Genomic DNA, 19499 nt, shown 5'->3' with positions numbered 1-19499 from the left:
CCAACTTTCATTCAGAAATAATTTCAGATTTACAGATTGAACTTGCATCGATGATATCTAAGGCTTCCGATAACGAAATTGAGTGAACTCAGATTCTAAATTAATCTACTCGACGAGATCTATGTTTTATTAAGAGGCTCCCAGACTTAATTCTCACTAGAATATTCTCTAAAAACGTTTTAATATTTCTGTCTAACCTTCATCATTCCATCATTTTCATAGGTCAATTTGAATCTTTCATTATTTAGGGGTCATCAAAAAGTGATCTTTAATTGGAAAAAAAAATGCAATACCCAAAATCATCTACAATCAAGACAAAAAATAAATAAACAGAAAAAATAAATAAATCCAACTAAATAATAAAAAAAAACTAGGTCATCTTGGCAATGCTCCCATACTTGGGGTTTTTTAAGTTTGATCCTCAATAGTCCCCAGTGGAGTCGCCACTGAAAGCGCCCTCGATCCGCGGGTGCGCGGATCCGCTTTTGACCCTTGAGGTTTGGGAGTCGCCACCTAGTTATTGTGGTCTAGGAACCAAACTGACTCTAAAATTGATAAAAACTAATCTACTACAGAAAATCTGAATCCGGGGATCATGTTACGGGGTTAGGCACCAACCCCGCCCGGCCATTGCCGGTCTCTACTTATCCCAAATAAAGTTACATCGCTAATGACAAACCTAGATTAAAAAAATAATAATAAAAACTTATCTTCGATCTGCAAAAGTGCTATTCCCTCAGATCTGGTGAGAATGGCTCCTTGTACCGTATTCCTTACTTCGTTCTATCTCCGGATCGGATTCCTGATCTCCGAGGTAAAGTATCTCCTTCTTGGATCTGGGTGCTTCGAATTTGTTATGGATTTTTGAGATGTTTTTCAGAGGTTTTTGGGTGTTTTTTAGGCTAAAATCGGAGTAGGGGTGTTAGGGAAGGAGTTGGGACTCCAAAATTGGGGTTTTGGGGAGGCTATGGAGGCTTCTTTACCTACTTTTCCTAGGGTTTTTTCTTTGATACGAAAATAGGGTGTGGAGGCTCTTATTTATAAAGTTTTTAGAAGCATTAGGGTTTGATTAGGGTTTCTTTTAAGGTTTCAATTAGGGTTTTGACTTAGTCTTTAGTGTTTTAATTTAGGGTTTTGACTTTAGTCTTATGAGATTGATTTGATTAATTTAGATTAGGGTTTTGATTTAGGGTTTTGAGCTTGGTCTTATGAGATTGACTTGATTAGATTAGGGTTTTGACCTTAGTCTTATGAAATTGACTTGATTAGTATTTTGATTTAGGGTTTTGACTTTAGTCTTATGAGATTGACTTTAATACTTTGACTTTAGTCTTTCTTGGTTGACTTTAATGTTTTGACTTTAGCCTTACTTGACTTTAGTCTTACTTGATTGACCTTAATATTTCTTTTTACATTTTTTAATGATTTATTTATTAATTTTGAAAATTTTAATTATTAAAGTTGTAAAATAACCATTTTGCCCTCGGAGAGGATTTTTTACGTTTTAAGTCATTTTTCAATATTCCAGGATGTTTTAGAATCAGTTTTTCGTAAGGAATTCAATGGAAATGTTGATTTTTGTCATTTATAAAATTTTTTGTGTGAAATGATCGTGAATTTTATGAGGGGTATTTTTGTAATTTTGTCAAATTTTGTGAAAATTGGTGAAGTGGTTTATTTGGTTTCGATTTGTTGTTTTATGTGTTTGAATGGGTTTTCCTAAGTGTAATGTAGGCTCTAGGATTGTTTTGATGTTAGGGGTATTTTGGTAATTTGGTCATTTTTAGTGATTTTTATCGTGAAGCTTCTTTTTGGTCTGCAAGATGATGATTTCTATGTTTCTGGGGTCGTATTTTCCTAGCGTAGCGTGGTTTCTAAGTTTTGTCAGTTCGAGATACCTCATCCGAATTTCTGAAACATATCTCGTAACAAAATAAAGCATTGGAATAGACATCCATCATTGGGAAATTTTGCGATCGGGTTGACGAGTTGATTAATCAGGCGGATGCAAAAATGGGGTGTCTACAATATACCATACACCCCATCCTCACGTCCACCACTCGTCATTCCATACAATCCACTAACCCCTCAAGTAGCTCCTCCACCACCACTACATCTAAATCATCACCACCACTTCTTATTCTCAATGTAAAACTTTGATCCATCCCCAATCACCATACGCACACCTAAACCCTTCTCCTATAGTTCCAACCAAGCAGTTCCTTGAAGTTACGAGACAACCATCACCACGTCGGCAGGGGTCGAGACAATGTAAAAAGCAATGGTGGCCGACATTGGCCATATGACAAGAACAGGAAGGTGTCAGAGGGCACCGGTAAAAAGAATAAGCATCGGGGAGGAGGTGAAAGAAACAACAAAGGAGACAGAGGATGATAGGAGAAGAAAGGAAAAGGGTAAGGGCAAGATGAATGAGGACAACAAGGAAAAAGGAAAGGCAAAAGTGACAGACAAAGAGGCTGTAGACTTTAGTAAGCTTATTCACAAGAGTGAGCATAATATTGTGGACCAGCTAAACAAATAGCCTGCTCAGATCAGCATTATGGGTCTCTTACAAAAGTCTGAAAAACATGAAGAAGTATTGTTGAGAGTCTTGGGAAAGTCACACGTACCTCAACCATTTTGCCAGCACAGTTAGAATAGACAGTTGGTCAGATTATGGCCCCCAATCCCATAATCTTCATAGAAAGTGAGTTCGTGCCAGAGGAAAGAGGACACGTTGAGCCACTAAATATTATGGTTATGTGCAAGGGCATGATGGTAGCCAGAGTACTGATTGATAATGGATCAGCCCTCAATGTCTGTCCCCTTGAAATCTTTCGAAAGCTTAACGCTGATTGGTCGCATGTCAAGCCCAAAAACAAGGTTGTTCGAGGTTTCGATAGCTCGAGAAGTGACTCTTTGGAAAATGTAGATTTATCGATCACAATAGGTCCTTGCACCTTCGAGGTAACATTTGAGATCATGGAGATACCGACAACCTTCAATTTACTACTGGCCAGGTCGTGGATCCATATAGTAGGGGTTGTACCTTCCTCGTTGCATCAAAGAGTCAAATTTATCATGGGATAGATGATGATATCAGTATTAGCAAAAAAATCTTATCCCAGCTGGGAGAAATCCAGATGTGCCGTTTATTTTCGAAACGACGAAAGACAAAGCACTCTACCATTCATATCAATTCGCTACTGTCAATCATGTGGAGAAGGGAAAAGAGAAGGTGAAAGCGAAACTATCAAGGGCAAATCTGATGGTTGGGCGAGTTCTGAAGAAAGCAGGTTACTGGCCCAGACAAGGGTTGGGATCAGGAGGAAAAGGGAGAACTACGCCGGTCGAAGCAAAAAAGCACACTCCTTATTTCGACCTAGGGTTTAGGCCCACGAAAAATGATATAGCAGAAATGAACGATAAGAAAAAAGAACTTCGACTAGCGAGAAAGCAAAATCGTGAACCAAATGTCTAGAGTCTGGGCAGAGTTCCGCATATCAGTGTCAGCTTTCAAAATCACAAATTAGACCCGACAACTTATCAGAACCACCGATAGCAAAACTAGCAAAAAAGCCAAAAACGATAAATTTCAAACCTGTGCACATTCAAAAAGACTCAGTCATTGAATCCCGATCCCCCTTAGTAGAAGGCATTGATGTTCTATTCAATGGGGATTCCGATGAAAGTCCATCAAAGACCGCTCTAGAATCCACCAAAGTGGAAATCACTACAAGCCAAGGAAAATAGTCACCCTTCTCCAACGGCATTGACTGGGCATCAATCGTCTTCCCATCGATTTTGGGAGGGACTATGCCCCAAGCTGACAAAGATCAATCGGAGATAATGGTTATCTCCGAACCACCGACCAAATCACCTTACAAATCACTTTCTTATCTCATCTGCCCCCTCAGAGAAGGGGAAGTTTTGAACAATTGGGAGGAATTCCCATTAACCCTTCAGGCTATGGAGGCCTAAAAAAAATGCCATTAGACAAATCTAGTTTGCTTGAGGATCGTAATGAGTCATCATCCTCGAGGAAAGACTATTTTGAGGGCTCCCTATCTTTATTGACGAATTTACATGATTGTTCTTCTTATTTCAAGTATCCAAAAAATCACAAAAAAACAAATATTCATCAAAAATAAAAAATTTCTCAAAAGACAAAAAAATCAAAAACCTTTCAAAATTGCAAAAAAATAGATATTTTCCAAAAAACAAAAAAAGAGTTTTCAAGGGATTTTTCTAGATCAAATGAGTACCCAGATAAGACATAATTTGAAGGGACGAGTATGATTTCGATCTTGAACTCGACTTCGACCTCATGGGGGTCGAAGAAGAATTTGAGGACGAAATGGAATGCCCCCCAAAGAAATTAAAGACTTGGTAGAGCGTCACGAAAAGGGTGTTCAGCCAAACATTGAGGATATAGACTCAATCAATCTTGGTACCGAAGATGACTCACGAATCGTCAAGATCGGAGCCTTACTGACACAACAACAAAATGAACAAATGATAAAAACTCTTACAAGATTATCAAGACGTCTTCGCATGGTAGTACAGGGATATGCCTGATTTAGATACAAATCTTGTTATCCACAAGTTGCCAATTGCTTCTGGAAGCAAACCGATCAAACAGAAACTGAGAAAGCTAAAACTAGAATGGACCCTCAAGGTCAAAGATGAGGTCAAGAAGCAGTTCGAAGCAGGGTTTCTTGCAGTCTCTACATACCTGAGTGATTAGCTAACGTATGCAAGTGTGTTGACTATTGATGAGTGTCTCCAAACACTCAATTATACGCACATTTTCCGGATATTTATCTTGATTTTTGTACCTATTTCTCTATATTAAGATAATAATCATGATAAGCCTCAAACCACCACGTTGCATGTTAATTAGGCTTAATTATATATAAATAAATTCATTTACTAGATAAATCTAATTACGTGTGTTTCTTGTGCAGAAAATCAACAATTTGGAATCAAAATCTCAAGGCAAAAGCATTTAGGCCCACTTTGGAATGCCCTAACACTTTGGAATGCCCTAATCCTTTGGAATGCCCTAATCCTTAACTCATATTCTCCTCTTTTATCTTTTTGTGCAAAGAAAAGTGGAGGCTACTTTTAGACTCTTCTACACACATTTTTCTCTATAAATAGAGCCTTCATTTCTAGAGAAAGGGTCCCATCTTGGTTTTCTTATCCAAGACTCCTTTATCTAAGGCTCTTTGCCTATTCTCTTATTTTTTGTATTTTCATTTTCTAGTTATTTTCTTTTGGTTAACAAGTCTTGTAAGAAGTAGAAGAAGAAGAAGTTGTAATTTTCTCCATGAAATAAATAAAAGTTCTTTCATCTCTTGTCTTCCCTCTCTTGCAATGACATTAGGCTAAGTTCCCCTCCATTGGAGAGTGGAAAAGCCTAGAGCAAGTTCTTGTGTTATTTCTAATTTTATGCCTTTCTTTTATTTAAAATGCTTATGAATTCTCTTTAAATTTCTTGCACATTTTATTCTTAATATAGATACTTTATGCTTAGATTAGATCAAGATAAAGTATGCTTAAATTAGATAATTTGTAGTAAGAAGTTCTCAAGAAATTCTACTTTGTTTTTGTTCCTTTATTTCATTTTAATTGCAAAACTTTCCGATCTAAGGAGCTAACACCAAGCCCTTATGATTGAGTTATAAAAGGCTAGAGACTAGAAATTGCTCATTAACATGTTTTAGGTAGATCCACCTCCAATGGTGTTTTAATTCATAAGTTTACTTGCTTTTAATTTCATTTACTTTAGTTTATTTTCTAGCAATTTTACATCTTCTTATAAGTTCAAAAATACAAAGAAAAACAGTTTTAATTCCTTTTAGTTAATTTGAATTTTATCTTCTTAGCTTAGCTCTATTCCTCCTTTCTCTTGGGTTCGATCCCCTACTTGTCCCACAAGTAAGGTAAAACTAAGATTATTATTAACTCCGGTGAGAAGAACAACGATAGTCTCATCAGAATTTTGGCGCCGCTGCCGGGGAAAGGTAAAGGTAGTAGTGGTAAGTTTTGATTTAAATTTTTTTTTTTTTTTTTTTCATTTTTATTTTATTTTATTTTTTTTCTTTTGGTTTCTTTCTGTAATTTCAAGTGTTTTTGAGATTTTAAGAGAGAGAAAGAAGAAAAAAAAAACATTGAAAAAAAAAGTCATTCTCGTTTTCTTTTTCACCCTTGACCAACAGAACTTAAACTGACTGTAACTTTCTACTCCGATCTCCGATTATCTATTAGTATATATCGATTTGGGGTAGAACGAAATTTTCTATAAAATGTGACAAAGTCAGCAAGATAGCGGTAAGTCAGATTCTATTTTTGAGTCCATTTACTATCATTTCTGCTAACATTTCTGTTTTGCTTCTTGTAGGTGAACATTTTTTTTTCTTCTTTTCTTTCAATTTCCTTTAATCTTTAGTTAGGTTTATTTTTCTGTTTTAGAAACTCTTGTATAGGATTTCTTGTAATTTTTATTAATTATCCAAGAAGGCTTGGATTGTAATAGACTAAGGAAGGACGACGGGTGGACAATACCGTCACGGCTCCTTAGGTTCGCACACCAAAATTGGAGTTGGTGGCCTAAGTCGACTCAAACCGTCTTCACCCCGTCTAGCACGGGAGGTAATCCCGAAACACCCACGCCTCTCTTTGCTAGTGGGTTACTCCTTGCCTTTGTATGTTATTTTTCCAATTTGCACACACTTGGAATAGTTAATTAAGTAGTAAAGAGCACCCCTCTCCTAGGGATGGCATGATAAGATAAGGATTGGAAGTCATTACCAATTCCTTGCTCTAATTAGGATAATCAATTCACTAGTCATCCAATCAAATTAATTAAAATCAATTAGACTTGACTATAGGGCCCACGAGCTCAATAGGAGAAATTCCACTTCAAGTTGTGCCAATTGCGCTTCTTGGTCATTTTTGTATCTAGTAAGATCTTGCCCTTTGAGGGGATAGATTCAGTCTATTCAAGAAAGGAAGGTATTTAAGCGTGCTCTTGCTTATGCATTATGCGCCTCCTCCGATCTGGAGATCCGAATGATTCAAACTTGATTTCATAGAACCGAGTTGGAAGGCTAGTTGCGCTATTTCTACCCAGTTAGGAGCTGTCTAGCTTTAGGCAACCTATCTAGGTCCAGTCTTTTCTTTTCGTGATTGTTTGATCGACTGTGTGATTTGTATGCTTGGTAGACGTTCACAAAATAACGTGTTAGAACCATTTGATCCTGAGATCGAACGTACCATCAGTAGGATACGCAAGACACCATCAGTAGTTATGATGGGTGATCGAGAGCGAACTCTCAATGAGCTCTTCGCTCCAGCTTCCGCATCTCCTCCCACATGCATTGTTTTACCATTGAACAATGCACCTCAGTTTGAAATTAGGGCTGCCACCATCAATATGCTCCCTAAGTTCCACGGTTTAGAGCGTGAACAACCTTACACCCATCTTAATCGATTCTTGACTATATGTCAAACTTTTAGAAATCAGAATCTAGATGAGGAGAGTATCAAGCTTATTCTGTTCCCGTTATCCTTGGAAGACCACGCAGCTGCGTGGTTGAACTCCCTAACACCCAATTCCATATCTACCTGGGATGTTCTATCCAAGAAATTTATGGCCAAATTCTACCCCGTGGCCAAAACTGAGAAAATGAAGGACTCTATTAGAAATTTTAGAGCCCGTCCTGATGATGAATTTTCCCAAACTTGGAAAAGATTCAATGATTTATTGGTCAAATGCCCACACCATGGCATTGACAAAGCACAGTTGGTGCAAAGTTTTTATAGAGGATTAACAATGAATCAACGTACCTTAGTTGAGTCAATGCATAAGGGTCAGTTCATGAACCAGACTCCCAACCAAGCATATGATTTCCTCGTAGAGTTAGCTGAGAGTGCTCAAAATTGGAGCACTAACCAAGAAGAATTTGATAGAGACGATCCGGTTAGGAAGACAGGCATGTATGAGATGAAGGCAGACCCTGATCTCAAAAATGTCATGTGTAGTCTAGTAAGTGGGATGAATAATCTCACGAAGAAGTTAGATGCCTTTGCCATCTCAGCATCCAAACCTCACCTAGACCCTCGTACAATTTCGCAAGTGACTGTCGAACCGAGTTCTTTGTGTGTCATATGCGACGGCAACGACCATTTGGTCGAGTGTTGTCCCACCTTGCCTCAAATCAAAGCTGAACAAACAAATGCGATTAATGGCTATAGTACTTTTAGGAAGCTAACTCCAAACTCTTTTAGCCAAACGTATCACCCAGATAATAGGTTCATCCTAATTTCTCATACAGACAGAATGAACCTATTCAATCTAGTGGTCCGTCAGGTTACAATAGGAGTTTTCCTAGGCAATCTGGTTCTTCCACAAACCAAGCTATTGTTCCTCAAGTCCCTTATCAACCCCAAAATCTACCGATTGCAGAGCCATCATACCAAATCCCATGACCAATTACCAGCAGCCTGCCCAACAACAGTCGTCTTTAGAATCTATGATTGCCGAGTTGATGAGGCAGCAACAGCAGTTCATCCAAACTCAACAGCAAACCCATCAAAATCAAACTCAGATTAACCAGGTCACTGCGCAATCCATAGCTAAGATGGAAGTTCAGTTGGGGCAGTTAGCTCTTTCCTTGAGTGGGAGAGAGAAAGGTCAATTTCCTAGTCAAACTATCCCTAACCCTAGAGGTCAACCTTTGATTCCAAACGGATCAAAAGGTCAATACGAAGTAGGAAGCCATTCTGGAGCTCCACAAGACTCAGTCCAAGCTATCCACACCTTGCGTTCGGGAAAGAAGGTGGACAACAAGGTCCAACCTATTGACACGGGAGAAAAGGTCTTAGAAAAGGACAAAGTTCAAAAAGAAGCTATAGAGTCTCCAACAGAGAAGAAGAAAGATTTGGAAAATCCTCCTATCATTTTGCCAATTTCAAAAGCTCCATTTCCCCATCGCCTTAGAGATTCTAAAAAAGGTAAGCAGTTTGAGGGTGTCTTAGAAGTCTTCCAAAATGTGCATATCAATATCCCATTCCTATATGCCATTAAGCAGATACCTTCTTATGCGAAATTCTTAAAGGATTTGACCACAGCTAAAAGGAAAACACCATTCCCTCGGGAAGCTATTATGGCAGCCCAAGCTTCGTCACTCATCCAACAAACGATTGCACCAAAATTTAAGGATCCTGGATGTCCGACAATTTCTATTCATATTAGAAATCAAGTGGTCGAAAAATGTCTCTTAGACTTAGGGGCCAGTGTGAAGCTTTTACCATACTCGGTTTATAAACAATTAGGTTTGGGGGTTTTGAAACCCACAGATATCACGTTGAGTCTAGCTGATAGGTCCATAAAAATTCCAAAGGGTATAGTTGAGGACGTGATAGGACGTTGACTTTGTTGTCTTATTCAATTCGAACAGTCATATTCACATCTTAGGACGTCCATTCTTAGACGTCACGCAGTCATTCGTTGTAGAAACGGAATTATGACTTTAGCATTTGGGGATATGAAAGTGAAACTGAACGTCTTCCACAATTTCCAAGGAATTGATGTAGATGATGGTATGGAGGAAGTGAACATGATAGATACGCTAGTCAATCAAACGTATCAAGAATTAGGGTACTCTGATCCCCTAACGAAATGTTTGGCTCACTTTGGCCTTGACTTGGACGTAGAAGAGTCTATAAGCGAAGTCAATGCTTTGCTTGAATCCGTTCCACTCTTAGATTCTGTGCGGTGGCACACAAAAGCTGAAAGTCTTCCTGTGCGCACATCCAATCTTGTTCCTTCTCATGTCGAGCCTCCAAAATTGGAACTCAAGTCTCTTCCAGAGACCTTGAGATATGCATTTCTTGGCAAGAATCAAACCTTGCCTGTGATCATTTCCTCTCACCTCAATGAAGTCCAAGAGGAAAAGTTGTTAGGAGTATTAAGGGAACATCAAGAAGCTATTGGTTGGAGCATAGCTGACATCAAGGGAATTAGTCCATCTGTGGTGATGCACCACATTCGTTTAGAGGATTTTGCTAAACCTTCCTTAGAACCTCAGAGACGACTAAATCCTGTCATGAAAGACGTGGTTCGGATGGAAGTGATGAAATTGCTAGATGCGGGTATTATCTATCCTATCTCTGACAGTCGTTGGGTGAGTCCTATACAAGTAGTTCCTAAGAAATCTGGTATCACTGTGGTAGTGAACCAAGACAATGAATTAATCCCCACTCGAGTCCAAAATGGATGGAGAGTGTGTATTGACTATAGGAAACTCAACTCGATGACTCCTAAGGATCATTTTCCCTTACCTTTCATTGATCAAATGTTAGAGCGTCTGGCAGGACATTCTTACTATTACTTCTTAGATGGTTATTCCGGGTACAACTAGATACCTGTTGCTCCAATCGATCAAGAGAAAACAACGTTCACCTGTCCCTTTGGAACTTTCGCGTATCGTCGCATGCCTTTTGGATTATGCAATGCACCCGCTACTTTTCAACGGTGCATGATGAATATATTTTCCGACATGCTAGAAAGATATCTCGAAGTGTTCATTGACGATTTTTCAATTTTCGGACCAAGTTTTGAGGAATGTCTCGATCACTTGACTTTGGTCCTTCAACGTTGCAAAGAGGTCAATCTAGTCCTCAATTGGGAAAAATGCCATTTCATGGTAACATCGGGGATTGTGTTAGGGCACATTGTTTCTTCTAAAGGGATTGAGGTAGATAAGGCAAAGGTAGGTCTAATTGAAAAATTACCACCTCCTAGAACGGTCAAAGAAATTAGGTCATTCCTAGGCCATGCGGGTTTTTATCGTAGATTCATTAAAGATTTCGAGAAAATCTCGAAGCCTTTATGTGAGCTATTGGGAAAGGATGTTCCTTTCGACTTTTCAGAGTCATGTCTCTCTGCGTTCAACAAGCTCAAGTCCGAGTTAACCTCGGCACCCATTATTCAACCTCCAAACTGGAGCATTCCATTCGAAGTTATGTGCGACGCTTCAGATTATGCAATAGGCACTGTTTTGGGTCAGCGAATTGAAAACAACCTCATGTTATCCAATATGCTAGTAAAACCCTTAACGATGCTCAGCTTAACTACTCTACAACGGAGAAGGAAATGCTAGCAGTGGTCTATGCCGTTGAAAAATTCCGCCCCTACCTTATAGGATCTAAAGTTGTGATCTACACAGACCACGCAGCATTGAAGTACCTTCTATCAAAGAAAGATGCTAAAGCAAGATTAATCCGTTGGATTCTACTTCTACAAGAGTTTGATCTCGAGATCCGAGACAAAAAAGGGGCAGAAAATGTCGTAGCTGATCACTTGTCTAGGATAGTTAACAAGCCATCCGAGGAAACCTTACCCATCTCTGAATCCTTTCCCGATGAGCAACTTATGCAAATCTCTCAAGTCAATGCTCCATGGTATGCGGACATTGTCAACTACCTAGTTACAGGTCAATTCCCAGTCAAAATGACTAGTCAAGAGAAACTTCGTCTTTGTCAAAAAAAATGGTATTTCTGGGATGAACCATACTTATTTAAGTATTGTCCCGATCAAATCATTAGACGTTGTATTTCAACCTATGAGCAAGTCAGTATCCTAGAGTTTTGCCATAATCATGCCTGCGGAGGGCACTTCAGTGGTAAGAAGACCGCCATGAAAATCTTACAATGCGGTTTTTTCTGGCCTAGTATTTTTCGTGATGCCCACGAGTTTAGCAAATCTTGTGATAGATGTCAGAGATTAGGAAAAATCTCTAAGAGAAATGAAATGCCTCAAAATCCTATCCTGATCATCGAAATTTTTGACGTGTGGGGTATAGACTTCATGGGACCCTTTCCTATCTCCCAGGGTTACCAATACATCCTACTTGCCATTGACTATGTGTCAAAATGGGTCGAAGCTGTGGCATGTAGAACTAACGATCACAAAGTTGTGATAAAATTCATCAAGGAGACGATTTTTTCAAGATTTGGTACTCCACGAGCTATCATAAGTGATGGTGGCTCGCATTTTTGCAACAAGATATTTGCTGCGTTGATGAAGAAATACCTCATAACGCATAAGGTTGCCACACCTTACCACCCACAAACAAGTGGACAAGTGGAGATTTCTAACAGGGAAATAAAGACTATCTTAGAAAAAACAGTCAATCCTTCAAGGAAAGATTGGTCTTTGAGATTGAGTGATTCACTCTGAGCTTATAGGACTGCATTCAAGACACCTATAGGGATGTCTCCTTACAGGTTAGTTTTTGGCAAGGCCTGCCATCTCCCTGTAGAACTAGAACATCGTGCATATTGGGCGATCAAACGCCTCAACTTTGATTTTGATAAAGTCGGTGAGAAGCGAAAGTTACAACTAGACGAGTTAGAAGAGATTAGAAATGACTCGTATGATTGTGCCAAAAGGTACAAAGAGCGTACCAAATTCTTTCACGATAGGCACATTCTTAGGAAGAATTTCATTCCTAATCAAAAAGTTTTGTTGTATGATAATAGACTCCACCTTTTTCCTGGAAAACTTAAGTCTCGATGGACTGGCCCATATATTATCCAAACAGTTTACCCCCATGGTGCTGTTGAAGTCCTTAATCCTAAGGACGGATCCACTTTCAAAGTGAATGGCCAACGTCTCAAACCGTTTCTCGAGTATGTTCCGCAGGAGGAAGTTCTTTTTCTCGATGATCCCGTCTATCAAAATTAACTATGTTTTCGTCTAGCTAAAGACGTTAAACTTAGCGCTTTTGGGAGGCAATCCATGCACTTCAAGGGTCATTGTGTTAAATATCAACAGGACTATAAGGTCTTTCTCAGGTGCTATCTAACCCACTTCATTTCATTTTGTCAATTTCAATTTTACCTTTGCATGTATATTTTGAAATATTGAGGACAATATAATGTTTAAGTTTGGGGGTGTATGGGTTGGATTTCCACATATTATTTTCTTCTTTTATATAAAAAAAAAAAAAAAAAAAAAATTTGAAAAACATTTGGTTGGCAACTTTGTTGTATTTTTCTCAAAGTCTTAGCTTATATCTTTTAAGCACTTAGTGAAAATATTTAATCAGTCTTTCATTGGAAGCTATGATCTGGAGTCCCCATTTATGTTTCTCTTAGGCAAAAATTAGAGCAAAGTTATCTTTTGGTATATAGTCACATCTAATAAGGTTACCAAGAGTCTAGAGAAAGGGTCCCATCTTGGTTTTCTTGTCCAAGACTCCTTTAATCTAAGGCTCTTTTCCTATTCTCTTATATTTTGTATTTTCATTTTCTAGTTATTTTCTTTTGGTTAACTAGTCTTGTAAGAAGTAGAAGAAGAAGAAGTTGTAATTTTCTCCATGAAATGAAGAAAAGTTCTTTCATCTCTTGTCTTCCCTCTCTTGCAATGACATTAGGCTAAGTTCCCCTCCATTGGAGAGTGGAAAAGCTTAGAGCAAGTTCTTGTGTTATTTCTAATTTTATGCCTTTCTTTTATTTAAAATGCTTATGAATTCTCTTTAAATTTCATGCACATTTTATTCTTAATATAGATACTTTATGCTTAGATTAGATCAACATAAAGTATGCTTAAATTAGATAATTTGTAGTAAGAAGTTCTCAAGAAATTCTACTTTGTTTTTGTTCCTTTATTTCATTTTAATTGCAAAACTTTCCGATTTAAGGAGCTAACACCAAGCCCTTATGATTGAGTTATAAAAAGGCTAGAGACTAGAAATTGCTCATTAACATGTTTTAGGTAGATCCACCTCCAATGGTGTTTTAATTCATAAGTTTACTTGCTTTTAATTTCATTTACTTTAGTTTATTTTCTAGCAATTTTACATCTTCTTATAAGTTCAAAAATACAAAGAAAAACAGTTTTAATTCCTTTTAGTTAATTTGAATTTTATCTTCTTAGCTTAACTCTATTCCTCCTTTCTCTTGGGTTCGATCCCCTACTTGCCCCACAAGTAAGGTAAAACTAAGATTATTATTAACTCCGGTGAGAAGAACAACGATAGTCTCACCAGGGAAAGAAGGTGGACAACAAGGTCCAACCTATTGACACGGGAGAAAAGGTCTTAGAAAATGACAAAGTTCAAAAAGAAGTCATAGAGTCTCCAACAGAGAAGAAGAAAGATTTGGAAAATCCTCCTATCATTTTGCCAATTCCAAAAGCTCCATTTCCCCATCGCCTTAGAGATTCTAAAAAAGGTAAGCAGTTTGAGGGTGTCTTAGAAGTCTTCCAAAATGTGCATATCAATATCCCATTCCTAGATGCCATTAAGCAGATACCTTCTTATGCGAAATTCTTAAAGGATTTGACCACAGCTAAAAGGAAAACACCATTCCCTCGGGAAGCTATTATGGCAGCCCAAGCTTCGTCACTCATCCAACAAACGATTGCACCAAAATTTAAGGATCCTGGATGTCCGACAATTTCTATTCATATTGGAAATCAAGTGGTCGAAAAATGTCTCTTAGACTTAGGAGCCAGTATGAAGCTTTTACCATACTCGGTTTATAAACAATTAGGTTTGGAGGTTTTGAAACCCACAGATATCACGTTGAGTCTAGCTGATAGGTCCATAAAAATTCCAAAGGGTATAGTTGAGGACGTGATAGTTAAAGTCAAAGATTTCTATTTTCCTGTTGACTTTGTTGTCTTAGACACAGAGCCAGTCATCAATTCGAACAGTCATATTCCTATCATCTTAGGACGTCCATTCTTAGCCACGTCTGACGCAGTCATTCGTTGTAGAAACGGAATTATGACTTTAGCATTTGGGGATATGAAAGTGAAACTGAACGTCTTCCACAATTTCCAAGGAATTGATGTAGATGATGGTATGGAGGAAGTGAACATGATAGATACGCTAGTCAATCAAACGTATCAAGAATTAGGGTACTCTGATCCCCTAACGAAATGTTTGGCTCACTTTGGCCTTGACTTGGACGTAGAAGAGTCTATAAGCGAAGTCAATGCTTTGCTTGAATCCGTTCCACTCTTAGATTCTGTGCGGTGGCACACAAAAGCTGAAAGTCTTCCTGTGCGCACATCCAATCTTGTTCCTTCTCATGTCGAGCCTCCAAAATTGGAACTCAAGTCTCTTCCAGAGACCTTGAGATATGCATTTCTTGGCAAGAATCAAACCTTGCCTGTGGTCATTTCCTCTCACCTCAATGAAGTCCAAGAGGGAAAGTTGTTAAGAGTATTAAGGGAACATCAAGAAGATATTGGTTGGAGCATAGCTGACATCAAGGGAATTAGTCCATCTGTGGTGATGCACCACATTCGTTTAGAGGATTTTGCTAAACCTTCCTTAGAACCTCAGAGACGACTAAATCCTGTCATGAAAGACGTGGTTCGGATGGAAGTGATGAAATTGCTAGATGCGGGTATTATCTATCCTATCTCTGACAGTCGTTGGGTGAGTCCTATACAAGTAGTTCCTAAGAAATCTGGTATCACTGTGGTAGTGAACCAAGACAATGAATTAATCCCCACTCGAGTCCAAAATGGATGGAGAGTGTGTATTGACTATAGGAAACTCAACTCGATGACTCCTAAGGATCATTTTCCCTTACCTTTCATTGATCAAATGTTAGAGCGTCTGGCAGGACATTCTTACTATTGCTTCTTAGATGGTTATTCCGGGTACAACCAGATACCTGTTGCTCCAATCGATCAAGAGAAAACAACGTTCACCTGTCCCTTTGGAACTTTCGCGTATCGTCGCATGCCTTTTGGATTATGCAATGCACCCGCTACTTTTCAACGGTGCATGATGAGTATATTTTCCGACATGCTAGAAAGATATCTCGAAGTGTTCATGGACGATTTTTCAATTTTCGGACCAAGTTTTGAGGAATGTCTCGATCACTTGACTTTGGTCCTTCAACGTTGCAAAGAGGTCAATCTAGTCCTCAATTGGGAAAAATGCCATTTCATGGTAACATCGGGGATTGTGTTAGGGCACATTGTTTCTTCTAAAGGGATTGAGGTAGATAAGGCAAAGGTAGGTCTAATTGAAAAATTACCACCTCCTAGAACGGTCAAAGAAATTAGGTCATTCCTAGGCCATGCGGGTTTTTATCGTAGATTCATTAAAGATTTCGGGAAAATCTCGAAGCCTTTATGTGAGCTATTGGGAAAGGATGTTCCTTTCGACTTTTCAGAGTCATGTCTTTCTGCGTTCAACAAGCTCAAGTCCGAATTAACCTCGGCACCCATTATTCAACCTCCAAACTGGAGCATTCCATTCGAAGTTATGTGCGACGCTTCAGATTATGCAATAGGCGCTGTTTTGGGTCAGCGAATTGAAAAACAACCTCATGTTATCCAATATGCTAGTAAAACCCTTAACGATGCTCAGCTTAACTACTCTACAACGGAGAAGGAAATGCTAGCAGTGGTCTATGCCGTTGAAAAATTCCGCCCCTACCTTATAGGATCTAAAGTTGTGATCTACACAGACCACGCAGCATTGAAGTACCTTCTATCAAAGAAAGATGCTAAAGCAAGATTAATCCGTTGGATTCTACTTCTACAAGAGTTTGATCTCGAGATCCGAGACAAAAAAGGGGCAGAAAATGTCGTAGCTGATCACTTGTCTAGGATAGTTAACAAGCCATCCGAGGAATCCTTACCCATCTCTGAATCCTTTCCCGATGAGCAACTTATGCAAATCTCTCAAGCCAATGCTCCATGGTATGCGGACATTGTCAACTACCTAGTTACAGGTCAATTCCCAGTCAAAATGACTAGTCAAGAGAAACTTCGTCTTTTGTCAAAAACAAAATGGTATTTCTGGGATGAACCATACTTATTTAAGTATTGTCCCGATCAAATCATTAGACGTTGTATTTCAACCTATGAGCAAGTCAGTATCCTAGAGTTTTGCCATAATCATGCCTGCGGAGGGCACTTCAGTGGTAAGAAGACCGTCATGAAAATCTTACAATGCGGTTTTTTCTGGCCTATTATTTTTCGTGATGCCCACGAGTTTAGCAAATCTTGTGATAGATGTCAGAGATTAGGAAAAATCTCTAAGAGAAATGAAATGCCTCAAAATCCATCGAAATTTTTGACGTGTGGGGTATAGACTTCATGGGACCCTTTCCTATCTCCCAGGGTTACCAATACATCCTACTTGCCGTTGACTATGTGTCAAAATGGGTCGAAGCTGTGGCATGTAGAACTAACGATCACAAAGTTGTGATAAAATTCATCAAGGAGACGATTTTTTCAAGATTTGGTACTCCACGAGCTATCATAAGTGATGGTGGCTCGCATTTTTGCAACAAGATATTTGCTGCGTTGATGAAGAAATACCTCATAACGCATAAGGTTGCCACACCTTACCACCCACAAACAAGTGGACAAGTGGAGATTTCTAACAGGGAAATAAAGACTATCTTAGAAAAAACAGTCAATCCTTCAAGGAAAGATTGGTCTTTGAGATTGAGTGATTCACTCTGGGCCTATAGGACTGCATTCAAGACACCCATAGGGATGTCTCCTTACAGGTTAGTTTTTGGCAATGCCTGCCATCTCCCTGTAGAACTAGAACATCGTGCATATTGGGCGATCAAACGCCTCAACTTTGATTTTGATAAAGCCGGTGAGAAGCGAAAGTTACAACTAGACGAGTTAGAAGAGATTAGAAATGACTCGTATGATTGTGCCAAAAGGTACAAAGAGCGTACCAAATTCTTTCACGATAGGCACATTCTTAGGAGGAATTTCATTCCTAATCAAAAAGTTTTGTTGTATGATAATAGACTCCACCTTTTTCCTGGAAAACTTAAGTCTCGATGGACTGGCCCATATATTATCCAAACAGTTTACCCCCATGGTGCTGTTGAAGTCCTTAATCCTAAGGACGGATCCACTTTCAAAGTGAATGGCCAACGTCTCAAACCGTTTCTCGAGTATGTTCCGCAGGAGGAAGTTCTTTTTCTCGATGATCCCGTCTATCAAAATTAACTATGTTTTCGTCTAGCTAAAGACGTTAAACTTAGCGCTTTTGGGAGGCAATCCATGCACTTCAAGGGACATTGTGTTAAATATCAACAGGACTATAAGGTCTTTCTCAGGTGCTATCTAACCCACTTCATTTCATTTTGTCAATTTCAATTTTACCTTTGCATGTATATTTGAAATATTGAGGACAATATAATGTTTAAGTTTGGGGGTGTATGGGTTGGATTTCCACATATTATTTTCTTCTTTTATAAAAAAAAAAAAAAAAAAAAATTGAAAAACATTTGGTTGGCAACTTTGTTGTATTTTTCTCAAAGTCTTAGCTTATATCTTTTAAGCACTTAGTGAAAATATTTAATCAGTCTTTCATTGGAAGCTATGATCTGGAGTCCCCATTTATGTTTCTCTTAGGCAAAAATTAGAGCAAAGTTATCTTTTGGTTTATAGTCACTTCTAATAAGGTTACCAAGAGTCTAGATTGTATTAAAAGAGCTTGTTACCTTCTTTCTACCTAGAGTTTAAGGAAAAACTAGGTTTGATGAACTTTGACTTCCTTGTTCAATTGGTTGGTTGATTAGAAGAAAAACAGAACTGGATTGTATACACCTTGTACAGCAACCATTGAATTAGACTGGGTACCGTGAAAAGGGCTGCCTACTTTTCTTAGAAAAATAGTGAAGAAGTATAAAAAAAAAAAAAAAAAAAAAAAAATGTTAAAGATCCAAAAGTTATGTAAAGTTTTAGTAGGGTGAAAGCCATCAAGTGTAAAAATGTGAGTATACTGGAATATCAAAGATAAAGCCCCTTAGAGGTATTAAAGTGAATATCCACACTTCTCACTACCCCAGACAGGATGCTAAGTTTAGAATTAAACCCTAAGTTACTCCAGTTATTCTTGAGTAGTTAGAAGGTTGAAACTCATTTTGGGAAATCGAATCTCTTAAATTTCTAAGTTAGAATCACTATCGCTCAAAGGTCAATTTAAGTCTAAGTTTTGTCGTAGAGAAATAAGGGTTGGGACTCTATACCAAGCAGTACTTCTAATTGATTGACAAAAAAAAAAAAGACTTGTGCTTTTCAATATAAGTTTTGATTTTGACTATTTTTACTTCAAAGTTGTTTTCAAATTTTGTGGGTATATTTTCTGCAAACCCTCACGAGTCAAACTCGTCCACTAGGGGTAACCTAGCGGTTCAAGGGCTTGCTGCATTCGCTAAATGCAGTCGAGGTGCCTGCGAAAGTGGCAGTTTTATTTTCTAGGGACTAGAAAAAGGTAAGTTTGGGGGTGTGATGAGTGTCTCCAAACACTCAATTATACGCACATTTTCCGGATATTTATCTTGATTTTTGTACCTATTTCTCTATATTAAGATAATAATCATGATAAGCCTCAAACCACCACGTTGCATGTTAATTAGGCTTAATTATATATAAATAAATTCATTTACTAGATAAATCTAATTACGTGTGTTTCTTGTGC

Source organism: Akebia trifoliata, chromosome 12, assembly GCF_017979445.1.
Source record: "Akebia trifoliata isolate Shusen 1 chromosome 12, ASM1797944v1, whole genome shotgun sequence".
NCBI classification, from domain to species: domain Eukaryota; kingdom Viridiplantae; phylum Streptophyta; class Magnoliopsida; order Ranunculales; family Lardizabalaceae; genus Akebia; species Akebia trifoliata.
The sequence above is the reverse complement of the archived record's forward strand: the minus strand, read 5'-3'. Positions refer to the sequence as shown.